Here is a 16,768-nt window from a genome sequence, read left to right as displayed (position 1 = left end):
TTAATGATTTTATTGGTTTTTCTATTTATTTCATCTATTTTCCTATTAATTTTATTGATAATTTTTATCATTTTTATTTTTAAAAATCTATTTTTCTTTGTTATTAATTAGAATTTTCTAAAATTATTTTTTATTAATTTTTAATTTTATTTTTTATCAATTTTATTTTTTTAGTAGTTTCATTTTTTTTATTAATTTTGTTGCTCATTAATTTTATCTACTTTCCTATTAATTTTATGTATTTTTCTATTATTATTTTTTATTTTTTACTTTTTATCTATTTTACTTTTACTAACCTATTTTTCTTTTCTATCTATTTTTTTCTTCATTTAATTTTGTATTCTTTTTTATTATTTAGAATTACTTAAAAAGTTGTTTGCTTGTTAGTAAATTTCTCTTATGAATTCTTCATTTGTTGTGTATAAGTTATACATGAAATATGTACATAATATTTACATATATTTTGCCTGAATTTACTGTACGGTTATGGTTTCCCTCTCAGTTCAACAACGCTTTCAAAAATATCTTGCTTTTTTTTATGCACTCGAAGCATAAATGTTTTCCAATTTATAAATTCACTGAGCTCTCTTATGATTCATAAATTCACCGAGTAAGTATTCTTAATGCTGTATGAAATTTGTTGATTCAGTTATTTCGCTCGAGCATGTTTAATGTACCGATTCTTTCTCCGGTTTATTAATAAACCTATCATCATCATCATAAAAAAAGTATTCCTTAAGAGGAATTTATTGCTTGATCGAAAATTGTGGAAAAAAGGAGATTGAATGAATCCGGGAAAACCAGGGAAAAAAATTCTTTGAGGGATTTAAAATATTATGAATATAGATTAAGCATTTTTCAAGCTATTAAAGCGAAGAAAGTTTCCGTAATATTTTAAAGATTAAAACAATGTTGGTATAAAAGAGAAAAATGTTTGGCGCTTTATTTCCAAAACATGAAAATAAATAAATTTAACCACAAAAGTTAGTAAATGTTTGAAATGTAAAAATATTTGCTTCGTGAAAAATCGATCAATTTATGAAACGAAGAGAAAATTTTCACAAAATTGAGAAATGAAAATTACAGTGAGGTAATAACTTTTAAGGGGATTCGACAGATTCAAACGCATCGAGATTAAGTTTTAATACCTGAAAAGAAGATTGTCTAAATCCAAAAATTTAGAAATTCCTAAATCTGAATTTTGGGAATTATCAATAATACAAAATATTTAAATTTTTAAATCATCGTAAAGTTTTCAAGAAGTTTAGTGAAAGACATAAAATCCGTATTGCATTCCTTCGTTTTGTGAAAACACATTTTTTTTGGAGACTTGTAGTAGCCTAGTCACCTTGATACGGCGCTTACGTGATTTTTTGTTTTCAAAAACACGACCTGGAGATCATGAATGAATGAATGAATGGGGATCTCCATCATTCATACGTGGAGATCAAGGGACCAAGTCAATGAGTTAGCAAATCAGTTTGTAAGCATGTGAATGACCAAAAGAGCGACGTAGAGAGTGAAGGACGCATCAGTAAGCGTCCAAAAGAATGACCTAGAAAGCGAGGAACACGTCAGAGTAAGCGACCAAAAGAATGACCTAGAGATCAAGGAACCAGGTCAGTGGTTGGCCAAAAGAGTGACCAAGAAAGTTTACAAGCGTATCAGGGACTAAGAGAGTAGCCAAAAGAGCTAGGTGATATGTCAGTGAGTGACCAAAATAATGACCTAGAGATCGAGGGTTTCGTCGGTAAGCGACCAAAAGAATGACCTAGAGATCAAGGAACCAGGTCAGAGACTGGCCAAAAGAATGACCAAGATAGTGTACAAGCGTATCAAGGACTAAGAGAGTGGCCAAAAGAGCTAGGTAATATGTCAGTGAGTGACCAAGAGTGGCCTAGAGAGTGATGTACAATGTCAGTGAGAGACCACTCAAAAGCATTGGAGGTAATCTATAAAGCGAAGGACCAGGTCAGTGAGCGACCAAAAGATTGACCTAGAAGGTGTGGAAGCGTGTAAAGTGATCAAAACAATGCGTGAGCATGTGAGAACCAGTGTGAAAAGGCTCTGTAAATTCAGAAAGGATATTAAGTACATTCTAAAATCCACGAAAGATTCTGTACAACAAAACCTTCGCTCAACCTTTTGGAGAGTGTGGGGGCCACTTCATTAGTTTGAAAACTTATCACGGGCCACTTAATTATCTAATAAATTCATGTATTTATTTACAGCCACAAAAAGTTGGTTGCACTTACATTACGCGGATGTGCATTTAATGCACCTCGGGCTGCTCAAGTGATCAAGAAACGTGCCTCGAGTCACTTAAATACAAATACAAATACAACGAATACAAATACAACGCCACAACAGGCAAAATGCCCATAAAGTTAGTTTTTTCAGAAGCTATGTTTAGGCCATGAATAGCCAGCCAGTCGTAGATTTTATTTAATACAAACGTTGCAAGGGCTCCTGTCCTTTCCACCGCAGGGCCCGGGGCTATTACAATGATATATAGAAACGTCCTCTCCACTTGTCAATACAAGATTCATCGAAAGACTGGTTATTTGTGGAGATGAAGATTACAAGAAATAAAATTCATCACTGCCCCCACGGGGACTCGTATGTGAAATGATCTGGGAATGTGCCGCGGGCTATTTAAGTGCTCTGAATTTGTGCCGTGTATCACTTAATTGAAGCGAGAATGTAACGCAAAACCGCTTAAATAACCTGCAAAAGTCTCCCAGGTCACTTGAGCGATCTGTAAATGATCTGTATGGCACTTAAGTGATCTGAGAGTGTGCCTGAAGTCACTCGATTGATCTACAATCTCGCTACGAGTCACTTAATTCAAGTGGAAATGTTCCGCAGGGGCCACTTGAGTGATCTGAAACAGCTTTCCAGGTCGACTAAGTGATCTGAAACAGCTTCCCAGGTCGACTAAGTGATCTGAAACAGCTTCCCAGGCCACTTAAGTGATCTGAAACAGCTTCCCAGGCCACTTAAGTGATCTGAAACAGCTTCCCAGGCCACTTAAGTGATCTGAAACAGCTTCCCAGGCCACTTAAGTGATCTGAAACAGCTTCCCAGGCCACTTAAGTGATCTACAAATGTGCCGTGGATCACTTACATGTTCTGTAAATTTGTTGTGTGTCACTTACGTGTTCTGTAAATGTGCTGTGAGTCACTTAAATGATATATAACTGTGCCGTGAATCACTTAAGTGATCTGGGAATGTGCCAAGAGTAACTTTAAAAATCTGGGAATATGCCAGAGTTACTGAATTGATGTGGAACTGCACTGCGGATCACTAAGTGCTCTATATATTAGTATGCATGAGCCACTTGGAATCATTTTTACAAATGTAGGTTTGAGATCATACGCTACTATATCGGACCACTCCGAGGGGCCACATTTGGCCATGGGTTGAGCATATATGCTGTATTAGGTCTCGACTAAAGCGCCCCCTCTTTGTTGACGATCGTCTCCTAGAAACGGGGTTAGGTAACAGGTCTCCAAATCTCTCTTGACTTTTCCAAATTACAGCGGATTCTTTTCCATCGCCTTCCTGCCTGTAACATAATCGCTTCTAATTATGAAATATCTAAAGAGTCCTTTCTGAGAACTGCGATTAACGCGGTTATTCCCTCTGTGGGCGAAACTTTCAATCGATACAGTAATTATTCTTGACTGGTTGTTCTGTTCCGTTTCACTCGAACACGGGGTTCCCAAATAGATTCCGCCTTACAAAATTACGGTCCCCACTTGTTTATTTGCGTGCGCGCAATAATAATGATACGCTGGAAGCTGCAACACGGTCCTTCTCAAGTACAAGGACGTACTGATTGGCGAGAATTGTCGCCATTGTCTGGCAATAAGTGTTCCCCGCGTTGGCTCGTTTATCGCTTCGAACACGCGATTACCATTAGGGAATTCGTTCGCCACGCGGGACACCATCATCGGGCAATCGTTAAAAGCCTCCTCCTCCTTTTTCGGTAATTGTCGTTTGCCATTGTCATTCTAATGAGCAGCCCCTTGTCTGAGAATTTTAAGACACGAGATGATTACTTTCGACGAGATCGTTCTCGTACGTTCTCTTTCGTCTCCAGAACGCGGAACTTGATCGATAGAAACCAAAGAGCCCCCCAACTTTTTCTTTTCCTGAGATGAGGTCCTCATTAAGACTAAAATCAAGATTGGATGTGACTGAAATCCTCTGCCCAGGCTAGTGCTCACCTTTCTCCAATCATATACAGCATATCACTACAGTCGAATCCCGTTTTAACGAATACCTTTATAGCAAAAATTTCGGATTAACGAATACTTTTCTAATCCCACTTAGTTTACATTACGCTGCGGAATTTCTAACGAATTGGTAAATGTTGTAATGTGCGTGTACGTTTTGCGAACCTGAGAAGTTTTTTACTTTGTAATGCTTGTAATGCTTAGCGCTTTTTCTTCCTTTCTTTAGGCAAACCGAGCACAACTCAGGTCTATCGCCATGGGCAATTCACTTCCTAGCGAGTTGTGCTGGGAGTGTAAGGGGCCATTCAAGTATTACGTCAGCATCGGGGAGGGGGTTTCGGATTTGCTGACTTTTGATGACAAGGGGGGGGGGGGGTTTGAAGGTTGCTTAAGTCATCAACCCTCCCCTTTTTGAAGATATGAAATATTCTAAGCTGCTGACGAAATTTTGCTGACGGGGGGGGGGGGGGTCAAAAATGGCTGAAAATCTGCTTCCGTAATACTTGAATGGTCCCCAAGTGTGTGTACCTAACAGTCTCAGTGCGCATCTAGTGTTGCGTATGATTTTTCAGTGCTGTCATCTATATTTAAGAAGTGAAGTGTAATGACTGAATATCTGTACTGTTTGTAGGCTCTCTGTGGCGAGACTTTTTAACGGGGAGATCGGCACGAATTTGGGCGTCGAAGTTCGAGTCCGTCACTATGACTCGCATTCGCGCAGCTTCTTCACATTTCGCGCGGCATACTGATGACTACAAGCAATCGTTACTTCATGGATTTAATTACACATGTTGCGGATAAACCCATCCGGGGTGTCCAATGAGAACCCCACCCCACAAAAGAAAAGCGTGTGAGGAAAATTCACAGACAAGCAACGCATCGAAAAAGTGACATAGTGAGCGAGAGGATGAGCAAGTGTGTGATTGGTCAAATGACTCAGGGAGTGAGTAGGTTAGCAAATGAGGGAGTGAGTAGGTTAGCAAATGATGGAGTGAGTAGGTTAGCAAATGAGGGAGTGAGTAGGTTAGCAAATGAGGGAGTGAGTAGGTTAGCAAATGAGGAAGTGAGTGAGCAGCTGAATGTGTCAGTGATCACACATTTAATCACTCACTCATTTACATGGTCGCTAAATCGCTCACTCACTCTGTCAACCACCCACTCACTCAGTCATTCATAATGCCTCTCACTCAGTCTCATTCGTAATCTCACTCCTCCACTCACTTGGTAACCTCTGCGGCTTATGACTGACTCGTCCTGACATTCACTCACTCCCTTCGTCACTCACTAAATCGTTCACCAGTTCGGTAACTCACCCACTCACTCGATCAGCAATACGGTTATTCACTGACTCAGTCGTCATTCACTAAATCGCTCACTCCCTTGGAAACTCCTACGTGTTACTCATACGGTTACTCACTCACATACTCATTCAGTCACTTATCCGGTTATCCATTCGCCCACTCACTCAGCAGCTGATTTTCTAGCTCATTCACCATTCGGTCATTCACTTGCTAAGCATTCACACACTCACTGGTGACGAACTATTGTCGGTGAAAAGAAATACGATAAATATATTGGAATAAATCGATAAGGTATCCATACTTAGATGAGACAACCATAATATATTATGGGCATTATGTATATTTATACAGTATTTTATCATAATTATTGATTTTTTGTTGCTCTTACTGGGTTGCTGCATTTTTTATCTGATTTTAATATGTATTCGACATCCATGCTTTTTTATGGCCATCTTTTTTTCAGCCACCTCGTTGGGCATTTAGTCTGTCGCGGCCTTTGTATTTGTATTTCAATATTTTCCCAGAGGTGATTTTTCCGTCGATGCATTATTTGTCAGTGAATTTATCGATGTTTTCTATCGAGGAATTGCGTAGCAATGAATTTTTTGATGGTTCGATTTATCCTCGTCGGGTACGGCTAGTGTTTTTCCACCTTGACCCCCATGCCCTCGTGACAAACCAGCTTATATCCCCTATGGGAACAGCGCGGGGGGGGGGGCTCAAAATTAATATGGGGGTGAATTTTCTGTAAATTCAAAAAAAAGTACTCAATACAGTAAAATATTAGAAAAATGCAGCTACTATATTTATACGAAGAGCAAAAAATTTACTCGAGAAGTTGTCCTTGGATGAAGTGTAGCAAACGCGGTGTACATTTCTATCACTCTCTTCCCATTCTTTAATATACTTTTTTTTTCAAATGAGCCCGACAGTTCCGGGACACCCAGTATGTCTGCCTTGTAGGATACCGCGTCTCTTAGGAATTCTAATCCCTCCCTCGTCTATTGCCATTCAAGTAGTTCGAATATCGTTGCCGAAGGTCTGAGGCAAGGGAACAGCAACGACATTACTCCGTAATAAGGAGAAGATTGTATTACCCACGATCTTCTTAAGAAGACGGATTCTGATTCAGCTCAGACTTTGTCGGATCACGTCTCGATCGAACCAGCTACGATCGAGTTAATCGTTCAATTTAGGAAATAAGATCGAGAGTCGCATCCTTAAATATATAAGGACCATCGTCGTTCTTCGGATTATTTATTTTCTTATCCTTACACTTGTAGGGATAATGTTTCCCGTTGATGCCACTCCGTATTTTGCCATTAATGAAAATACTTAAATTCAATGACGCGCGGAAGAAAAATAGAATATCTCATCGAAACATGTATATATAATTAGTGTTTGCTTCATTAGCATTTCTCTGAATTTTAATCAACGCTCTTCCTGGGAAAATTGGAATATTCCTGGTAAATGAAATATGCAAATTTTTTGTAGAATTAATACGCACAAAAAAAAAAATTATGATGGAAATTTTTTTTACTCAAAATTGCACATAAAAATGCATCGAAAATTTTAATTTTAATAAATTTTTTCACTGAAAAATGATAATTAATTCATAAAATGTTGTTGGAAAAGTGAAGTAGGCGGAATAGGTTTTAACACAAAATTTGGACATAACTTCAATTTTATCTTCTTTTTTTATAATGATATTCATTTTTTTAAGTGTCTAAGTGCTGATGGTGATACAAGATGGAGTTTCCTAGACGTTTGTAGTAACGAATATTAAATAGTAAATCTAAGATTATTTCCTTCAATGTCTTCAACCAACTACTATTTTATTTAGCATCCGGACCAGTGTTATCCGAAGTTTTCAGTGTTTTTAGAGTGGCCCGACCCTTCGGGGTATTGTGCTTATATCCTCTACGGGACAGAGCCTGGGCCATATCTTTTCTAACTGTGTTATCCGAAAATACAATCTTGAAGGATAATTTCACTCCTGTCCAAAATTTTGATGGTCATTTTTTGTAAAAAGGAGGGTGGTTTTATTTCTTAATCAGTGAGAAATAACTCGTTCTTTGAAGGTGTGGAGGCATGTAAAGTGATCAAAACAATGCGTGAGCATGTGAGAACCAGTGTGTAAAGGCTCTGTAAATTCAGAAAGGGTATTAAGTACATTCTAAAATCCACGAAAGATTCTGTACAACAAAACCTTCGCTCAAACTTTTTGAGAGTGTGGGGCCACTTCATTAGTTTGAAAACTTATCACGGGCCACTTAATTATCTAATAAATTCATGTATTTATTTACAGCCACAAAAAGTTGGTTGCACTTACATTACGGGGATGTGCATTTAATGCACGTCGGGCTGCTCAAGTGATCAATAAACGTGCCTCGAGTCACTTAAGGATTCTTCTTCCAGAGTCACGAGGTCTTCTTAAGAATTTGAAGGAGTAGAACTGAATTTTAATGCGTGAATCATGCATCTATATGCGTATTGGCGAACAGTGGTACCACGATGCTTTTTCCCCAGAGTAGGGCACATTTTCTTTCATTTCAGCTGCACAGGTAGGGTTACCAGACGTCTTCCTTTTTGATGTCATTTCAAGCGCCCTCCTAGAAAATTTGCCTTGATATGTCCTTCTCTTCAGGTTTCCGGAATCATTTTTCCTTTTTTTCTGGGGATATTTTTTCACTCTGAAACATATTCTTCATTGATATGAGCGTTTTTCATGTATATTTTTTTCTTACCACACATGTTTACATGCTTTCACCAATGGCCCTAAAAATTCTCAGAATACAAGAACCGAAATCGCTTGCGAACAGGAATTATACTACAAGTATTCTATGGCCCAGCTTTCCCCAGGATAATATGAAAAAGAACTTCTAAAAACAGCTTTGGAAGAAGAAACCACACCATCCAATTTTAAGCATACAATTGTATGCTTACCAACAACTAATGTTGTGTACTGAAGGGCCAGGAGACGGGGTGTTACTTATTTCATTCACAGAAACAAAGAAGGATTCAAACAAACTCAATGCTGATTCCTTGTGGAGCAATCTGTTGTGAAAATTTTGAAAACTGACATCATATAATGCGTGTAGCAGTCCTCTTTTTCTCAGATTTCGAATCTGGTAACCCTATGCCCAGACCTTTTGTTTCCCCACTCACAAAATTTAATTTCAATGTCTGCGCGGAACAACAAATAATACGCTACCTTATTCAATATATGGATTTATTTTCTGCACAGCAAAACAATGGTGTGTACAAGAAGCATGCTCAGTCATTTCCCGACTCTGAACAACCATATTTTGTAAACATTCACCATGAGAAAAAAGGTGATTTTTTTTGTAACTTTTGTCTATAACTAATAAACGGGTAAAAATAAAATTTTATCAGCAAAAAATATTCCTGCCAGAAAATAGTGAAAATAACTATACAGTACAGCAGTGTTCGTCAATAGCCCACCTAGACAAGTGATTCGAGCAACAAAATTCGATTTTACTCCTCCAACTTTCATTGAAGAGTGAAAATGCCCTTCAAATTTTAGGTTTTTCTCTTTTTTTTTAATAGATTATATTTCTTTGTTTTTGTTTTAAAAAAAAAATGTCTCCCTCTTTTTTCAAAACTACCGCTTAAAATTTTAGAGAGGAGGGAATAATTTCTTCAAAATTATTTTATTTGATTACACTGCAGTGCATAGCAATGTATTTTTAACATGTGAGAAACATTATTGAATAATTGAACTGGAATTCTCTTGCTTTCACCTATCATACAAAAAACCCAACTCTTGAAATTGGTGACCTGTTCATGGTTGACGCGGCACACAAAAAAATATGGCGTATTGGTATTAAATATTTTATAAGAGAGCAACAATATTCGGCTCCGAATCTCAAAAATTGCGGTATTCGGCTCTGAGTGTAGAGTATCTCAATATTATTTGGCATTGAGAATCAATAATTCCGATATTTGGCTTCTTCATGATTCCGATGTTTGGTGCTAAATCTCAATAATTCCGATTTTGTTGAGTCTCAATAATTCCGGTGTTTTGTGCTGCGTCTCAGTAATTCCGATTTGCGTCGAGTCTATAATTAAGATTGGTGTCATTGTCCCAATAAGTCAGATATTTGGCATCGAGTCTCAATAATTCCGATATTTTTGGTCAAGTCAGCAATTCCGATACTCTGAGTTATAATATTTATGAGATTCACAATAATTTCAATCCATCATTTTGAGATGCAATATTTGTGCATCTTGTTCATTGCAGTCACAATCATTTTGATTTCGCTCACGTTATTCTTCCCGATCATATGCGATGACTTGCATGCTTCCAATCTAGCGAACTGAGCAGTGTTCGTTCCCACTCATCGAATCGTATCCATTTTTACAAACTCACTTCGAGTCACCTAGTCAAAGCAAAAAAAAAAAAAAAAAAATCAGGAAACTACGTTCATGGTCGTTATCAGAGAAATAACCATTCATAACATTTTACTCCGGGAAAAACATTCCATATTTCTCGATCATCACATCTTATTCGATACCGTTCGCAAACTGCTCGGAGGATTCAAATTGCACGAAATAGAGGAAGAGTCTCCTGATCAAAATTAGTTTGTGTTATAGTCAAGATAATAGAAATATATACAAAATTCTCTGATGACACAAGAGGAAGATATTTTCTTTCAGTGGTAACTACACTATCCATCATTATCACTGATATTTGAAGCGACTTTGTCACTTCACTTCGAGCCTTGGTCGCACGCACATCCTGAAATGCGTTATTTTTCTGTGTGTTTGGGAAACGAGCTGCTAATTCGATTCCAGTCATTAGTTTGACGCCACAAACTGCAGTTCTTTCCTCTTTCTGGTAGAAAAAGAAAGCGAAATTGAGGAAAGCCGATACTATGGTAGAGAAACAAAAAAAAGTCCTTTCCCCTGTATTTAATTTGCATACATTATTTGGCTTTTATATTTACGTCAGTTAATCAAACGTAACGACGACACTTGATAATTCTGATATTTCACGTTGAGTCTCAATAATTCAGATAATTGGCGTTGATGCCTCGATGATTCAGATACTTGACGTTAGGTCTCAACAATTCAGGTATGTGATAGTCAGTCCCATTAATTCTGATGTTTGACGTTAAAACGCAACAATGCCGATGTTTAGCGTCGAGTCTAAATAATTTTGATATGCGCCGGTGTGAGGAGATCAATAATTCCCAATATTTGGAATTGAGGATCAATAATTTTAATAAGTGATGTTAAATCTCAATAATTCCGATGTTTGGCGTCAGTTATCAATTAGTCTAACATTTGGCGTTGAATCGTTAAAATTTCGACAATTGACATGGGGTCCCATTCTAGTCATAAATTTGATGCCAGGAAAGAAGAACGAAATGGAAGTGTTTTCTCTTTCCTGAGAGGAAAGACGCAAAATTGCGAAAAGCCAATATTTTCTAGGTCATTTCCATACATTATTTGGTTTTTATCAGTTAATGGAAGGTAACGACGATGCCTAAAAATTCTGGTACCTGACGTGGAGTCTTAATAATTCAGATAATTGGCGTTGAACCTCGATGATTCAGATATTTGGCAACGGGTCTCAACAATTCCGATATATTTGATGTTGAGTATCAATAATTCCGATATGTAATATTTAGTCCCAATATCTCTGATATTTGACATTGAAGCACAGCAATTCCAAAATTTAGTCTCAATAAGTTCGATACATTGAGTCTCAATAATTTCGATACGTTGAATCTTAATTATTCTGATATTTGGCATCAGGTATCAATCAATTATTCAGATATTTGGCATCAGGTATCAATCAATTAATTCGACATTTGGCGTTAAGTCATAAAAATTGCGGTATATGGCATATATACAGGGTGTTCTGTTAATGGACCGACAAACTCAGAGGGTTGTTAATAAACATCAAGACGAACAAAAATTGCAATAGAACATGGTGTCGCAAACCACGTTGAAAATCACGCTGGAACGACAAAAATACAAATGCAAATACAACGCCACAACAGACAAAATGCCCAACGAGGTGGCTGATAAAAAGATGCCCATAAAAATATGGTTGTCATATACTTCAAAAAAGTACTATAATAACTACAAAAAGATTTATTTGATTAATTATTACAAGAGTTGTTGGAAAGTAGTAGTCCCTTGGGGCTACATAGTGTATGTATTATATGTGTGTGTGTGTTTTGTGTCGTGTAACATATGTTTGTATTTGTATATTGTATTATATATTTGTATATTGTAATTTGCTGTTTGTTCGTTTTAATTAAAAAAAAAAAAAGGGCGACCGCTGACGTCATTGTAGAGTCTAGAACGACCTAAAACCGATTCCCGGACGCGCTCGAAGATACCAGATATGCTTTTGATGTCTGCCGCAGCGACGACAATCCGCCCTATGAGATTCTCCGGTGTGCCCACAGACGTCGCATAAACGAGTGATTTAAGGTGACCCTATAAGAAATAGTCTCACGGATTGCGATCCGGCGAACGTGGAGGACAAGCAATGGGCCCCGCGCGTGCAATCCACCTCCATTGCACCTATTACCATCTGCTCGACCTCCAGACCAATCGTGGGATCCGCTCTGTCCCCCAGGAGATATAAGCTGGTTCGTCTCAGGAGAGACCACATCTGCTCAACCGTAAATCAGATGCATATCAGCGTATTCGGGCCAGCCATTCGTATCAGCCATCACGATACTCATTGAAACAGATAACTAGTGCTTACTACCGCAATAGCGCTACTTTACGTCGTCCGCAGCACGTGATCCCACTCCAGCGTATGCGTTTCGCGACGCTGCTTACGCCAGATATGGTGAGCGAACCCACGAACGCATTCTGGGCGCGGTAGCCCAGGTCGATAAGATACTCGCCTAAAGAACCAAAACATGTTTATAGGTGACGCGAGTTCTATACCCGGTTCGTCCTCGTCAGAAAACTTTCCTGACATAGGGGTACAACAGAAACGGCGACATGACCGGAGAAACAATTACTACCGTACGGAGACCCCCATCAAGGGGTTAGCGCACCAACCTCTCCATGAGTATAAAAAGCAAGCCTGCCGTTCGGAATCAGCAAAAAATTGTAGGTCCCGGTCTAATTCGCCCTCGTGTGCAGAAAATGACCGTGGTGCGACAAAAATGATCAAACGAACGCATTCAGCGATCAACTGGCATCCATCTTTCGTCTTCTCTAGACTCAGAGCCTGCATGCGTTTTTCGCGTTTTCCCACCTTTCAATGTGGTGGGCGATACCATATGCCTTTGCAATTTTTGTTCCTCTTGATGCCTACTTAAAACCCTCTGAGTTTATCGGCCCATTAACCGAGCTTCAAAAATATATTACATATAATATACACTCATGTCCATAAATTAAGGATAATTCAGAATCACACGGAAATCGAAATCTAAAGTAAAAATTTCACCTGCAGAATTATCACACACATCAGCAAGAATGATATGCAAATTTCAGGAAGCCACCAGATGATGCCGATAGTACGTCACAAAGACGAGAGTGTAAGAGGGGGGGGGGTATATAAGGAATGTTAGCAAAGAAGTGAAATTGTTCACAAGAGTTCTGTAAGGCGCTCAGTGCCATAAGCGAATAGTTATGACACAGAGGACGCATGTGGATGATTTTTTACGTGGTAGAATTATCGGCCGCCTGGAATGTGGGCGTACTCAGATGGAAGTATCCGAGGAACTTGGAATTGCCAAAGTGTCATCTCTAGGCTTTGGCAACGATTCCAAGATAACGGAAATGTCAGTAGACGTTACAGTACAGGTCGCCCCCGAGTTACAACGCCGAATGAAGACCGGTATTTGGCAGTAACTGCCAAAAGAAGCAGACGAAGCGCAGCATCCGACCTGTCTCGTCAGCTATCTGCAGCCACGGGTACCACAGTTTCAAAGCAAACCGTGTACAGACGTTTAGGAGATATTGGTCTATATGATCGCAGACCTGTCAGATGTATTCCGCTCACGGCAACTCACTGTCGGCAGCGATTAGCCTGGAGTAGAGAACATGCAATGTGGACATCGTCACAGTGGGCTTGTGTGATGTTTTCCGCATGCGTGGGACATGCTTGGCCTTTGAGTTGCAGCCCGTCAACCACCTCCTACATGTGTACCGGAACTTCGGAGACCATTGCTTGCTGAGTGGAGTGATCTTCCCCAAGATCAGATAATTTGATACTCAGCATGCCTAGGCGTTGTACGGACTGTATTTCATCGCATAGGAGACATACAATGTATTAACCATCATACCAACCATGTAATAGTAAGTTTTTGTAAAGGAGATATTTTTTACAATTGCTCCAGGGAGCAAAAATCGTAGTTTTTATGAATGGTATTATACATACACCATCGTTTTTGTTCTTTATCTTTTGTTTAATAAATGGGCTTTATGAATAAGTAACGTTTGTTTTGTTTTGAACCTTTATTTGCCGGAGCTGGCATTATCCTTAATTTATGGACATGAGTGTATTTAAAGTTCAGGATCAATAATTCTGATACGTAACATCGAGTCTGACAAAATTTCAATACATAAAATTCAGCCTCAATAATTCCGATTTTCGGTGTCAAGTCCCAACAATTCAGATTGACGTCGGTGAACTGCTCGGAGGGTTCGAATTTCACGAAGTAAAGGAAGAGTCTCTCGATCAAAAATTACTCTATTATAGTTAAGATAATAAAGTAAAAAGAAAAAAAGTTTTCTCTCTCTAATGACAGGAAGATATTTTCTTCCCGTAATAACTGCACTATCCATCATTGTCACTGATATTCGAAGCGTCTTTGTCACTTCCCTTCGAGCCCTGGACGCACATCCTGGAATGTGGTATTTTTCTGTGTGTGTGTGTGTTTGCGAAACTAATTCCACTCCAGTCATTAATTTGACGCCAGGAAAGAAGAACAAAATGGAGATTCTTTTCTTTTTCCTAAAAGGAAAGAAGCGAAATTGGGAAAAGCCGATACTTTCTGTGCAGAGACGAAAAAAAAAAATCCTTTCGCTGATTTAATTTGCATACATTACTTGGATTTTATATCTACGCCAGCAAATGGAAGGTAACGACGACCCGTAGGTGACGCGATGTAGTCAGTATGCAATGCTATAATGAACAAATCAGAAGCAGAAAGAATATTCCAGAAGAAAAAAAAAATTGATTATAGGAAATATTCCTTCTTTTATATGTGGAAATAAAAAAATTGCGAATATTAAATGACAAATAAGAATTATTATTTTTAAAATTTATCAGCAATTAAATTTCTTCAATTAGTTTATTCTTCAATAATTTTGAATAAATCATGAAATACCGAAAATTTTTCTTAAATAACTAAAAAAAAAGTGAACTGCAAAATATTCATCGAAGATAAACTAAAATTAAAGAGTTTGTTTAGAATTTTAAAATTTTATCTCTTTGTGAGTTCCAGAATTTTTCGAAACGGTCGCCATGCCCAAAACTCGATAATAATAAAATATTTATGGTCTCAATTCAAAGTTAAGTGATTTCGAAATGTCAAAGTTTACGCCGAAAAGTTTACGTTCGTGTCCCGCGATTCAATTATCGCTTTTGTGAAGTCTCAATAATTCAGTTATTGGTTCGTGAAGTCCCAATAATGATATGAACATCCTTTAAAAAAACTCTCGACAAAACAATAAAATTTTTAAGCTTTTGGCGCAATAATAAGAGCCTTAATTTCTACAAAACAATAAAAGAATCCTAAACTCTCGAAAAAAAAACAATAACAGTCCTAAACTTTTTACAAAACAAAAGAATCCCAAACTCTCGAAAAAAAAACAATAACAGTCCTAAACTTTTTACAAAACAAAAGAATCCCAAACTCTCTCGACAAAAGAATAACGATCCAAAAAATCACGACAAAACAGTAAGAAGCGATGGTATTTTTTTTCAGCCTGAAATATACTGAGAAATTCAATTTTCTAGATGTTATGCCGAAACTGATATTTGGAAAGAAAAGTTTTCTTTTCTTTCCAAATATCGGTTTCGGCATAACAACCAGAAATTTCAATTTCTCAGCAAAACAGTAAGAATCCTAAAATCACGACAAAACAATAAAACTCTTAAAATCACGACAAAAGAATAAAAATCTTGAAATCACGGCAAGACAATGAGAATTCTAAAATATCAAAAACATCGGATAATGTTTAGAATACGATGAAAGGGTCTCATGAAATCTCGACAATACGTCAAAGTCTCGTTGTAAGTTCAGAAATATCAATCATATCATCATGAAGCCTCACTAAAACACAGGAAGGAACCCCTTGATATTCCACTATTGCAAGAGGCGCGTTTCACGAAATCCTTCCAATACAGAACGTGCCTTCTTAATTCTCGGAATACGATCAGAAAAGATCCCGTAAGGTATCTCTCTAACATGACAGGCGTCTCGTAAAAGCCCACCGATGCAATTCCTTGTTTTCAAAGAATGATCTGAAGAACAATAGTTTATAAATTATAAGTAATTTTAATAATCTTAATATTTTAATAATTTTAATAATCTTAATATTTTAATAATTTTAATAATCTTAATATTTTAATAATTTTAATAATCTTAATATTTTAATAATTTTAATAATCTTAATATTTTAATAATTTTAATAATCTTAATATTTTAATAATCTTAATATTTTAATAATCTTAATATTTTAATAATTTTAATTATCTTAATATTTTAATAATTTTAATTATCTAAATATTTTAATAATTTTAATTATCTTAATATTTTAATAATTTTAATTATCTTAATATTTTAATAATTTTAATTATCTTAATATTTTAATAATTTTAATTATCTTAATATTTTAATAATTTTAATTATCTTAATATTTTAATTATCTTAATACACTGCTCAAAACAATTAGGGGAGCAAGCAAAAAAGTGAAGAAAACCGTGCGAGACAGCCACGTATTGGCATACAATGGATAGTACACGCGTATCAATGCGCAATACAGAAAAAAGACGTAAAAAATTAATTTGGAATTAAGCTTTAATTCTTTGAAAATATGGAAAAAACATGAAAAGATGATTTAGGGCAACAATTTGGTTACATGTAAACGATAAAAAAAAGTACTGTTTAGACATGATGCATGAGTTTTAATAGGGCGTGTGGTCTCCTCAAACAGCTAAGACTGCTGCACACCTGTTTGCCATGGATGCGATGAGGTTATTGATCAGACTTTGG

This window comes from Pholcus phalangioides, unplaced genomic scaffold, assembly GCF_987345545.1.
Source record: "Pholcus phalangioides strain wild (caught in Gottingen) unplaced genomic scaffold, Ppha-v1.0 ptg000016l_1, whole genome shotgun sequence".
In the NCBI taxonomy this organism is placed as follows: domain Eukaryota; kingdom Metazoa; phylum Arthropoda; class Arachnida; order Araneae; family Pholcidae; genus Pholcus; species Pholcus phalangioides.
This window is presented reverse-complemented; position numbering follows the sequence as displayed.